We start from the raw sequence: 13,022 nt of genomic DNA, 5'->3' as shown, positions 1-13,022 counted from the left end.
TAATTAAGGCCCCCTTATAACCCCCCTTTTAAATAAAGTATTTCGAATGCCATATAGCCTAAAATCTAAGTTACAACAAACTTAATTTATATTCCAGTTTTCATATAAATCGGTTCAGCCATTATCGCGTGAAAAGGTAACAAACATACAGACAGACATACAAACAAAATTTTCAAAAATGCGATTTTCGGTTTCAGGGTGGTTAATTATATATGTTAGGACCAATTACTTTTGGAAAATCGAAACTTACCAGAAAAATTTCGGCTACAGATTTATTATTAGTATAGATAGTACGAGATACGACCGCAATTTTGTACGACTAGTGTAATGAAGGAATGCAAAAAATTATTTTGGAACTTTGCAATGTTAGTCTATCATTAAAATAAAATTAAATCTTAATTCGTCCCTTTTGCAGGAGTCTTCTTCATCCAGTATGTTGTTGGCTGATATGGAGGAGGAGGGGGGGGGGACATGCTCTAAAGGGATAAAATTTGCTTAGCAAATCGATATGGTGACTAACGCTTGCAATGCGTCATAGCTATAATTGTACTGCGCGGTAATTTCAGAGTAATAAGAGTTCAGTTCAGGGATCTGCTAATTTCTTCATATTGTGTTCGGCAATGGAATAGTACCGCAGTAGCATTAAGAGGTTTTTATAATTTGAACTGATATGTGCAGGTATATTGACCCCCCCCCTCCCACCGCTGGCCGACGCGGACTGCAATGACAACAGTAAGCCACACGTCATACGTAAGCCTTTCTTCTTCTTCTTCTTCTTTGCTCGCCTGGCAAATACAGTCTTGGATTTCACATATTCAATTTTTCACAGTCCCAACTCCCTTGCATGGACGTGTTTTCACGTACCTTTAAAGTTTCTCCTCTCATTCATTCAGTCTATTCGCAAGCCTGAGGGTTTTCCGTGGTTTTCCCTAAGGAGCTAAGACAAATGTAGGGATGAGCCCAGAAAGAAAAGGGCATTCACTTCCTTAGACCCTGGTAACTGCTCTTTCTAGAGGAAGGAGGAGGAGAAAGAAACCCCCCCACCCCCACCGACGTGGACTGCAATGACAACAGTAAGCAACACGTTATATGTAAAGCCTTTATTATTATTATTATTATTATTATTATTATTATTATTATTATTATTATTATTATTATTATTATTATTATTTACAATGGGACTAAAGGTGGTGTAGATACACTATGTCAAATGTGCCACAATCTTTCCTGCAATAGAAAGACGAGGCGCTGGCCACTAGCAATATTTTACAACATGCTAAATATTGCAAGTATAAATTCATGGATAATTTATAGTTAGAAGAACTCAGAAAACAATATCAAGAAAACAATTCATTTTCCAATTGTGTGAAGAGCTGACAAAACCGTGGATGCAGCACCGCTTTGCACGTCCTACTTTACACCGATCTCTGCGGGCAACAATTGAAGAACATCTGAACATTGCTGTGCAACAACAATGCCAGGTAATGCAGCCAGATGGTGAACGTACTGTTTGCTATAAATGTCCTGCAAAGAAGAGGAGAATGATGACAACATTTTGTGGACTTTGCAAAAAGGGGTTCTGCAGAGAACATCGCGCTGTTGTTTGCACTAATTGTAAATAGGACAATAACATGAACGTAAAGACTTTATGACAAACTTAAAATTAAATGAACACTAATGGCTACGAAATGTGTAAAAGTTGTTAAATGTGTGATATTGAGTTGATTTCAGTTAATTAAAATGTGAGTAGTAAAAATTACGAATGCTTACCTTTAACATGAGTACAGTGATGATTACCTGTCTAGGGTTAAGTAGTCGCGTGGTGAGTTTAGGAATTCCCAGACCACCTCTAAGATTGTTTAAAATAAAGGTATTGTAATCGTACGTTTCTGTCTTTTGTCAATAGTAACGTTGACCTTTCTTTTTCGAGAAAACAAAATCTGTTGTACAGTTAAAGGTACTGAAATAGTAAGAAATTTTCTGAAATCCCCACGCGTTTGCAAGTGTAAGTCTCTGTTGTAACCTGTTGATTTACGAGAGACTGTGTGTGCTTTCGTACAGTGTTTCTAAAATGTGCAGTAACGAGTCAGAAATCATTGGAATGTAGTGTAGGTGTGTTTGTTATAACCGGGAATCAATCCGCAGTACTTGACCAATCAACTACGGGAAATATCAGAAAAATTGGCAGGAGTTAGCAAGAAAAACAAAGGTAAAATATCACGTGAACGAGCACCGATACCGAGCACTATGTACAATATACCCTAGAGAAAAAGACAAGAAAACAAAAGTCAACCGCTGCAAGTGTTACGAAGTGGTGTGTGAAACATATAATGAAGAATGTCTGCGGGAAGCGCATCTAGTGAGATAAAGGGTGAAATGGAGGATTCTGCTAAAAATAAAGAAAGGAAGAAAAATGTTTACAGTTAATACAAGTATTGTTTTCTCTTGTGGGTTTATGTTTAGTATAATAGATGTGTGTGTGTGTGTGTGTGTGTGTGTGTGTGTGTGTGTGTGTGTGAAAAAAGTGAAAAAAATAACAGGTCTGTAATAATAATAGTTAATAATTCTGTAGTTCACTGCAAAAACTGTATAGCCATAAAAGGACAGATGATAATAACGTTGTTATCTTATTCTTGCTGCTGTGTAAGCCTAAGTTTCCACGTGAGGGATAGAAGAGACATGACAACATATAGCATTACAATTTGTTTAATGTGTATAAATTTCTTTAATACTGATTTTTCTCAGAACAAGCTGTGTGAGGGTTAAAGAGTTCTTGCACTGAAGCTCAGAATTATTTATTATTATTATTATTATTATTATTATTATTATTATTATTATTATTATTATTATTATTATTATTGTGTGAAGAGTTGTATCGGAAGTGCTTTATAGACTAAATTAATAATTTCTATCTTAACTGAAATATTTACATTATATTTCACACAGTATAGTTACAGGTAGCATAAATTCAGATAATGGTTTTTATATGGGAATCTACTTCTTGTGTTTAGAGGCTACATTTATACAGAGTTAATAATTTCTCCCCTATGTAACATATTTCCATGAAATTTTATACGCATCTATGCAAAAACGAATTATGCTCGTGTAATTAGGGAATTAGGGAAAAATTAGTTTTTCTGATAATTTTTAATGTTTTAATAGAAATTATGCTCCTAAAAGATGACTAGCCTGCCATATTTTTCGCAGTTGGTAACAAAATGCTAGATTCATGGATATACTCCATAATTTAGTTGTTCATTATATGTTCAAGAAGTGTTGAATTTTTCTTGGAGAAATTAAGCTCCTTCATCCAGACTCTGAAAAGTGGCTGCTGTCGAATTCGTAAAGCGCCACCAAGAGATGAATATAACATCTAAGTTTGCAGGATGTAGCAGCTAAATTTTAAGCCGTATAGAGTTTAATATTTGATTAATGTGTGGGTAGAAGAATTGAAAGTTAACTCAGGTTTACTTGTAATGCACAGCCTGTTAAATATGTCGTAAAAAAAAAAAAAAAAAAAAAAAACTAGTTGCACAAATCTCAGTAAACGTGCCAATTAAATGAATGCTAACGTATTATAGATTGCTTTTCGCGTATTAAATGAAAGTACACATCTTGTCCTATGACCTCCATAAGGGAAGGTTTAACAGTATAAAACAGCCACTGACCCCACGAACAAAAATCAACTGAAGAGCGTGACTTTAAAAAAAAAACTCATGTTTTGTCCCACCTCTTACTGATATTGATGTTTTGTATGCTGTTGTGCACAATGCCTAGCTTTTGTTTAAGCCTAGATATTACTTAAACTTCGGTTATGATGAAGTTGATTTTCTTACATAGTTTTGCGTTCTGGACAACTGTGCGCCGGCATCTCTCGGAACATCCGAGATCAGGTCCCTATCCCCTCCACCGCAAAGTCAAATAGCGTCTGTCACTTGATTTTGAATATTAAACAAACATACCATCACGGCATTTCCGTTATGGCATCTGGTGTCATCAATAAGCTACAAATAAAGGAAAGAAAGAAAGAAAGAAAGAAAGAAAGAAAGAAAGAAAGAAAGAAAGTAGCACAGTCACTGTCCTGAACAAGGTACGCAAGTATTATTTTAATTAATGCGTATCGCCTACCAGCCGCCGAAACTATTCGACAGGAGAGTGAATATCCTACACGGTCCTGTAAAAATGTTCTGAATACACTAAATGACGTGTAATTTTTTTTCTATTATTAGGACAATTGAACGTGTCATTGCTCCTGCGGGTTGCTTTGTTTCACACCACAGAGAATTCAGGTTCTCAACCCCCCGGGATTCTAGAGATAAGAGAGCGATGAGGTTAAAGGAGTAGGCGTTTGTTCGTGTTTTTGTTTTTACTTTAGAAAAATTGCGAAACGTGACGCAATAGCGATAAGTTTTATGAACAAGTTTGCTGAATCGACCAATTGAAGGTAATTTATATTTTGCTAAAGAAGAGAGGAGATTAATGAAATCAGTTATTGTAATAATCGTAGTAGATTGAAGGAATTGTTTGTATTCAAACTCCTTTTTGAAATAAGCTGCTCGGATGCTTATCAGGGTGACGGTTATAAATGTTATCGTAATACCCACCCGAGGTCACAAAGGTCACAGTCTTCCGCTTGTCCTTTCCTAAGCAGACCACGTCTGTACTATCGAAAATAATGAGTCACAGTTATAGTTTCGTGAAAGTAAAAAATGTTAGATAGGAGACAAGTAGCTACTCTTATACAATCATAATCACATTTTGTATCCAATATAGTATAAACGAGCTACATGTAAGTACTGTGTAAAGTTTCATTAAAACAATATATTATATATGAGACAAGTCACTAATTTTTGTCAAAACGCATCGTCTATAAAGGGGTAGTTTCTCCTCTTATACAGTAGTGACTATAGTGCGAAGTTTCATGGAAATATGTCACATTTTTAGTCCAGCTAGATTTGCTTTCTGGACCACTTTGAGCCTTGGCGCTTGTGATCGGTCGGACGGAGGATCACTCGTCCCGGCGGCGTTAACCCTTAATTTGGTAAATATATATAATGTGCAATATTATAGAACTGTGAAATTTTTTTTTAATTTTCCTAAGAAACTTTGTTATCCATCGTTCTATTAAAAAATTGTTTATTAACCTATAGGATACATTGCGATATTTGTCAAACAGGCTGTGGGAAAATGCTGATACGGTGAGGAATGGAAAGGGAGAAACCATTTATATTATTGAGGTGACCTTGAACTGAGGGTAGTAGGAACGAGACCTGGAGTACGGTACAACCGGCTCTTCCGAGAAATAACTAGTGGCCCTGAAAAGGGCCTTTTTGCGGGCAGGAGTACCTTTGTTAATTCAAGCCCTCTCGCCGCGGATGCGCCTAGCCAGCTGAATATCCTTGGGCATAATGGTCACGCGCTTGGCGTGGATGGCGCAAAGGTTGGTATCCTCGAAGAGACCGACGAGGTATGCCTCGCTTGCCTCCTGCAAGGCCATTACGGCTGAGCTCTGGAAACGGAGGTCGGTTTTGAAATCCTGAGCGATTTCACGCACCAAGCGCTGGAAAGGCAGCTTGCGGATGAGGAGCTCGGTGCTCTTCTGGTAACGACGGATCTCGCGAAGAGCAACTGTACCAGGGCGGTATCGATGGGGTTTCTTCACGCCTCCAGTAGCCGGTGCGCTCTTCCTAGCGGCCTTCGTTGCCAGCTGCTTTCGTGGAGCCTTGCCTCCCGTGGACTTACGCGCAGTTTGCTTCGTACGTGCCATCGCTTACTCCTTAGTCCTCGCAACCCAAGTTGACGCAATACAGTCGCCCCCGCTGCCCCCAAGAGGGGTATTTATGTCTTCGCCCGTTGAGAAGCCACGCCCCTTCCGTAATGTGATTGGTCCGCGGGTTTTAGTATATAAACCAAAAAATGACCCGACAACTACGAAGAAGGGAAAGAAGAAAAAGAAGACTCACACTACCACGACTGGGACTACACTCGACCAACCTACAACTGACTCCCATGAGACCACTACGCTACAGACTAAATTGACAACACTAGACCCGTGGACCGAACTAAAAAACTGGCCGTCTGAAAGAGCGAACCGATCAGTAATGGTCGAAGACGCTGACCCAGACTTACTAGCGACGCTCCAACCTCCTCATCGAGCCGACACATTGACACTTGGACCAAGAACGAGAGTGTTCACATTCTCGACACGACTCAAACTACAGAAAGCTACGAGACCCGACCCAAAGCAATTCGGGAAGAAAGCCCGCTACATTGCGCCACCGACCGCAACTCTACAAGGACCTTGGACGCTACCGACTGATCCTCCTGCACCATCCCGATCCGTGAAACCCGACCGGCCCTCAGAAGGTCCTTCCTCTGAACCCACCAGACCCGAAACCCCTCCACTGCAACACATTCAGGACTCGTACTTTTACACCACGAGTGAATCTGCCTCTTCTGAAGGTTCAAATGAATCCGAAGGAGAGGTAGACCAAGACTGGCAGAACGCCAAGTCACGGCGCAAGAAGAAGACTCGACCAACCGCGAGCGCCGTTTCGACCACGGCAGCCGAGAAGGTCACGCCCAGTCCACAACCTGCTCCCCAGAATTCCCTTGCACCCACACCACCACCAGACCGAGACACCACAGCCGCAAGTGAACGACTCAAGAGCAGAACGACTGTGAAAATCACTAGACACACGACTGACAACAATAACCCACTGTTCATCCAGAAGCTTATAAGACAGAACAACTTAAACATGGAAACTCCGAGACAATACTGGGCCTACTCTACAGGAACGACGACACTTACCTTCCCGACGATTGACGAGGCGGAACGATTTGTTAAAGCCATACCGGCCAGAACTTTTGGACCGTCCGCACAACTTTTCATCGTCCATACACCATCTCACCAAGGACAAAGACTTCCACGAAACCGAGAGATCAGTGTCGTCATGAAGAATGTCGGCACCCAGATCCCGGAGGACGAATTGTTGCAGATTCTACGGGAAAAGTTCCCTGGAATCAAGCGCATCTCTAGAATAACCTCCGCCCAGACTAACCAGCCGACGCAGATGGTTCGACTTATAGTACAAGACGTGACCACAGCCGACCAACTTCTATGTGGAATCAACATAGCCGGACGTAATTACAAAGTCGAGCCAGCCCACGAGACAGTATTCCACAGACCGTGTCAGAACTGCGCCCAGTATGGACATGACAAAACCGACTGCCGAAACGACAAGACGTGTTTCACTTGCGGAAAAAATCCCGTCCACTGCAAACACCCACCAGACAACCAAGTCAAGTTCTGCGCCAGCTGCAAGAGCGATACCCACTATACGGGCCAAGCACGCTGTCCAAACTACCCCCGACATAACCCAACCCAACAAACTCCAACCCACATCCCGGTTCAAACACCCCAACAGATCCCTCCACCAATTCCTAAACCCTCACAATCCAGTCCAATCCAACTTCCCGAACCAAGACCTGGAATATCGTACGCCAGTGCGGTAAACCCGACAACGACCGACACGACAGAACCAACAACGGAACCGACACAGACTAACACCGAACAAATCGTAGCAGCAGCTCTAAATTCTGCAATGCAGAAAATAGAAAGCTACATCGACCAACAGATCAACAGACTGCGAGATGAAATTGTGATGTTCACAATTTCACTCCTCACGACAGACGCCCAACCCAAGACAAGACGAACGACTTTAGCAACAGCTAACCAGACAGCAAGACGGCTCTTACGCAGACAAGTTGCTCACCACTTTGTGGGTAACAAACTACAACTATCACTAGCACCACTGAAACGTGACACGACCAACCACAGACAAGCAACCAACAGCGGCCCTTCATAGGGCCGCGCGACAAAAGTAAACCACAACCAACACAGACAACAGCTTCATCCAGCCACATAAATCTGCAAGATAACAGCATCCAAGGCCTACGCAGCAGCCTGGTGTGAGCGGAGAAGACGCTGACCCGTAGAGAGTCCAACGAGCGAAGCCTAGCCGGGACCACGCCTCAACTGTCGCTACAGACAAAACATCGTAACCTGAAGAGGGCATATGTAAGACCCTAAAACAGGTTGCCCTTTGGGCAAACAACTTTGAGCTTGAGCCGTCGAGATCACTTTTAACCTTCGTCACACGAGCAACATGACTGGACGCGGCAAGGGAGGCAAGGGTCTTGGCAAAGGTGGAGCGAAGCGCCACAGGAAGGTTCTCCGAGATAATATTCAGGGCATCACGAAGCCGGCCATTCGTCGTCTCGCCCGACGTGGAGGCGTAAAGCGTATCTCCGGCCTCATCTACGAGGAGACGAGAGGTGTTCTCAAGGTCTTTCTGGAGAACGTAATCCGTGACGCTGTAACATACACCGAGCACGCGAAGCGGAAGACAGTCACGGCCATGGACGTGGTATACGCCTTGAAGAGGCAGGGGAGGACTCTCTACGGGTTCGGCGGTTAGACTGCCTACACACGTCTGCTGCCGAATCCGTCGGCAAAACGGCCCTTTTCAGGGCCATAAAATCCGTCTAAAAAGGGCAGTAGTTGTCGAGATTAATTTAATTCACCTTTACTGTGTGACCACTAGCTCAACAGGCCAGTGCGGAAAACAGAACTTATTTCGTAGGGGCACTTCAGTATCAGCAAAAGACGTTGTAAGAAATGCCTCTCCGTTTTTCAAATGGGTCTGACCCCAACGCTTGGTATATCAAGTGGAAAGACCGGATTCCTCTGTGAAGCCTTGCTCCTCGGATTATGTTACCTGTTACTGTAAACTTCTGTAAGTCAATAATCACTGTCCGAAGAATTGGTGGGTAATATGACAACGCAGGTAGGCAATGCTCACCAGACCGTAACAAGGAACCGAGGGGATTGACACATACTGAACATCACATCACCACGTTTTTGCAATGCCAACTTTTAGGTCATAGGAATCCAGTGTGGTAAACACTGGGGAGAAGAGGTACACATCGCATGTCAGAACACAGGACTTCGTCCTGTCAGACAACTTCCACGTATAGCTTGCGTCATTTCGGTTCGAACGAAACGACAGAGAGAGGGGAAATTCGAACGCAAATTGTCAAAGCCTTCGATTCCTACGAGAAGGTCATGTCATCATCTCAGTATTGGGGTTCCTGCGCGTGCGGCCAATATGTGCACCAACAAACAAACGCATTAGGAACTCTATTATAACGCCGTAAGTTGTTCACCAGTTATCGATTTCTTATTCAAAATTAGTTTCATTCGTAGTATGTAGTAAAGTAAACTAGTATATTCAAACGTATATGTCTAAAACCACGATGGGCACCAAAGAAGGGGACTTGTGATTATTTTCACGATAATCTCCATTACTCTAATATGATAGAAATATATTACATAAATTTCGAAGCCAACTATGTACTTTGGCATCATCATCTAATTTAATTCGTATTGTGTTAAATTATATAATAATAATGAAACCTTTCTATATGCATCAGTATAATGTGTTATCACACAATAGCCTAGTAAATGTACAACGGTTTCAAGTACTTCAGTGCGAACCTGGGACAACGACATCGTTCAGAGCACAAAATTACAGAATGATGATATTAAATCAGCCCACCGGTATAGAGAGAGAGAGAAAGTTGACACGCGTAATGAAATTACATTACGAAGCCGTGAGAGAGGATTAACAATACTGGCTATTTCTGACTTTTGTGAGGTTAGTGGGGCCCTTAAAAGGGCCGTTTTACGGAGAAGGGGCTTAAGCCTTCTTCTCGGTTTTCTTCGGGAGGAGAACCGCCTGGATGTTGGGCAACACACCACCCTGGGCGATGGTGACGCCGGACAGGAGTTTGTTCAGCTCCTCGTCGTTGCGAATGGCGAGCTGTAAGTGACGAGGAATGATCCTAGTCTTCTTGTTGTCACGAGCTGCGTTGCCAGCCAACTCGAGAACTTCGGCCGCCAGGTACTCCATCACCGCGGCCAGGTAGACTGGCGCACCGGCACCAACTCGCTCTGCGTAATTGCCCTTACGCAAAAGACGGTGGATACGGCCTACCGGGAACTGCAACCCAGCACGGCTGGATCGAGACTTTGACTTTCCCTTCACCTTGCCTCCCTTTCCACGACCCGACATGATGCTACTCCTACTTGCAGCTGTTTAACTACAAGAACGACGCCTCGCCCACGGTAACCTTCACTTTTACGCCAACGTCAATAATCGACAGCGGACCAATCGTAAAGTCACAAACGTTTGCGCTGTTTCTATTGGCTCGCACTGGGAAGGCAGTACGGCATTGTCCCTGCGACTTAAATATTTTTCTCCCTCCGGGCTCATCATCAGACGAGCACCATGCCCCCCAAAGCTTCCGGAAAGGCTGCCAAGAAGGCCGGCAAGGCCCAGAAGAATATTTCGAAGGGCGATAAGAAGAAGAAGCGCAAGAGGAAGGAGAGCTACGCCATTTACATCTACAAGGTTCTGAAACAAGTTCACCCAGACACGGGAATCAGTTCAAAGGCTATGAGCATCATGAACAGCTTCGTTAACGACATCTTCGAGCGCATCGCCGCGGAAGCTTCGCGGCTCGCGCATTACAACAAGCGGTCGACCATCACCAGTCGGGAGATCCAGACAGCCGTCCGTCTCCTGCTACCCGGTGAGCTGGCCAAGCACGCCGTCAGTGAAGGGACCAAGGCCGTCACAAAATACACTAGTTCCAAGTAAGCGGGAGTGCTTGCTAGGGAATCAGCAACCGGCCCTTTTAAGGGCCACAAGTTATTCATAACAGAGTAGATGAATGAAGAACAACAGCGGTTCCCACCGAGTGAAAATTTAAATAATCACCCCGATAACACTTCTAGGATAGATAATACATTATAGGCAGTCCATGGGAGACTTGGATCCACGAGGCAAATTCGTTTCCTTAATAGTTTCGTACGACTTATATGAGAGCGCGGTGTCATTCCTACTCACTTGGCAGCATTAATTGTTGAGGGAAAACAACTTAGAAGGTAACTTGTCGACCGCGGGCATAATCCTTCCGCAGGCCACTACTGAGAATCTGTGGACATACGGGTAATCTATCTTTATTGAAACTCGGGTTCATAACATACGACTGATACTTTATATATCTGTCACGTAATCCATCAAGAGACAAATGTCCCCCCCCCCCTAGTCAGTAGCGAGCTTCAGTCCATTCGTAGTAGCCGCCGGTGCAAGAAGTGAATTGAAGTTTGTGTGAAGTTCCGTAGTATGGCATGAAAATGATGTCGAAAATCCGACTACAGTTCCACAACCATGTGGTTGAAAGGAGGCTCCGCTGTTGAACAACAATCCACCTGTGGCTTAACTTAGAATGCCGACTAGCTGTTTTATTAATCCCGTGTCAATCCAGCAGTGTGTGACGTTGAAACGTAACCAAACTGCCGTTGATAGATAGATTTATCATCTATCCCAATGACATCCAACGAGCTTGGTAATTTAGGTACAGAGTCTAAGCAGGCAGTTTACGTGTGTGTGTGAGCGAGTGCAGGTTTTATCGAGTGCACCCCAATCCCATCGTCCTCAAGTGCCTACAGATTACGCAGTTTCATCGGCAACGGCCATACCATGTTGAAAATACCGGTTCTCGTCCGATCACCGAAGTCAAGCAACATTGGGCGTGGTCAGTACTTGGATGGGTGACCGCTTGGGAACACCACGTGCCGTTGGCGATTTTTTTTTTTACGTCACTATTTCCAGCGTGTTCTAATAAGACTTATGGGATATTATGTTCCCTTCCCTATTCCAGCTATAGCTTGGATGATGACGCCGCTGCATAATTGTAGAGTAATTGATAATTCTTAAGTACTTGCAGCTCCGTATTGAAACTTATGACTGGTAGCATATTCATATGAGACGGTTCACTTCTCTGCGTTTTCTCGAAGAAGGGAATATGTATTCAGGGGATTGTGAACGTACCTCGCGCTCTCCCTAGAAGTTAGAGACATTTTAGGTAAAGAATGTAATATACTGTACATATATGGCTAATTAAAATCCCATTAGTTACTACATTTCAGTGGGTAGTACAAATTCCATAATGAAAATATCTCTGTCCTAGTAGTTGTATCCTTTAAAGAAGCTCGTTGTTTTCCCATGATGAAGGGCAGAACTTGGTCGGTAGAAATTTAAACAGACTGCATTATCAGACCAGGCGTTATTTCAATATCAGCGTTTAGTTTAGGAAATATAGCAATAGCGGAGTTGGGAGAAGTAGTTATAGCATGTACAGTAAGTATAAACAGTTCGCTGTACTGTACAGTGAATATAAATATTTGAATGTACGATGGCAAAACATCAGACATACAGTACGTAGCTCACATATCTTAAAAAATAAATAAATAAAAATAAAGAAGACATTCTGAGGAGTGAGTGGAAAGTGCATATTATAATGAATATTTTTAACTCTCAGTTGACATTGAGAGAGAAAGCCATGCATCGGGGAACCGGTGACTGTTTTTGCGTTACCTTCTGCTATTGGCGTTGTTGGTTAGTAACGAATGAAAGAGGTAGGACGCGGAATCAAATGTCAAAAAACGATAGGGAAATAATAGTAACTGGTTGTATTTCGATCGAGCTCGGCGTGCTGATTCACCAGTGGGGTGTTTCACAAAGTTTACAATCTTTGGAAATTGTGAACTCTGTTTGTAAACTTCTGTTTCACAATCTTTGTTTGTAAAGGTGGACTGTACAAAGGAAATCAAATCTTTACGAATGAAATTTTGCGCTCTTTACAAGTGATATGTTTGTTTCACAACGAAGGAGTAATTTTACAAACGTGTAAACTAAACTTTACTAGTGAAGTTAGCACATTTTCTACAGTAGCCCTGTTGAAATAGCTTCTAATTGTGAATGAAAAAAATAAACACATATGTATAAAATCAATTTTATAGTAACAGGGTACCATTAAGAATTACACTGAAGCAGTTGTGATGTTATTGAGTAGTTCTAGCGACTCAGACGAAGATTTTGCATTTAGGCCTA

At 42.7% G+C, this 13,022-nt stretch overlaps 1 non-coding gene across 1 annotated transcript; it reads left to right on the top strand.

Moving 5' to 3' along the window:
• Nucleotides 1–11,594: 11,594 nt before the first annotated feature.
• LOC138693860 (5S ribosomal RNA) lies at nt 11,595–11,713 on the top strand. The gene has a single exon (XR_011330546.1). It is a non-coding gene; the product is annotated as a 5S ribosomal RNA (ribosomal RNA).
• Nucleotides 11,714–13,022: the final 1,309 nt, after the last annotated feature.

The sequence above is a fragment of the Periplaneta americana genome, unplaced genomic scaffold, assembly GCF_040183065.1.
Source record: "Periplaneta americana isolate PAMFEO1 unplaced genomic scaffold, P.americana_PAMFEO1_priV1 scaffold_24, whole genome shotgun sequence".
In the NCBI taxonomy this organism is placed as follows: domain Eukaryota; kingdom Metazoa; phylum Arthropoda; class Insecta; order Blattodea; family Blattidae; genus Periplaneta; species Periplaneta americana.
This window is presented reverse-complemented; position numbering and strand designations above follow the sequence as displayed.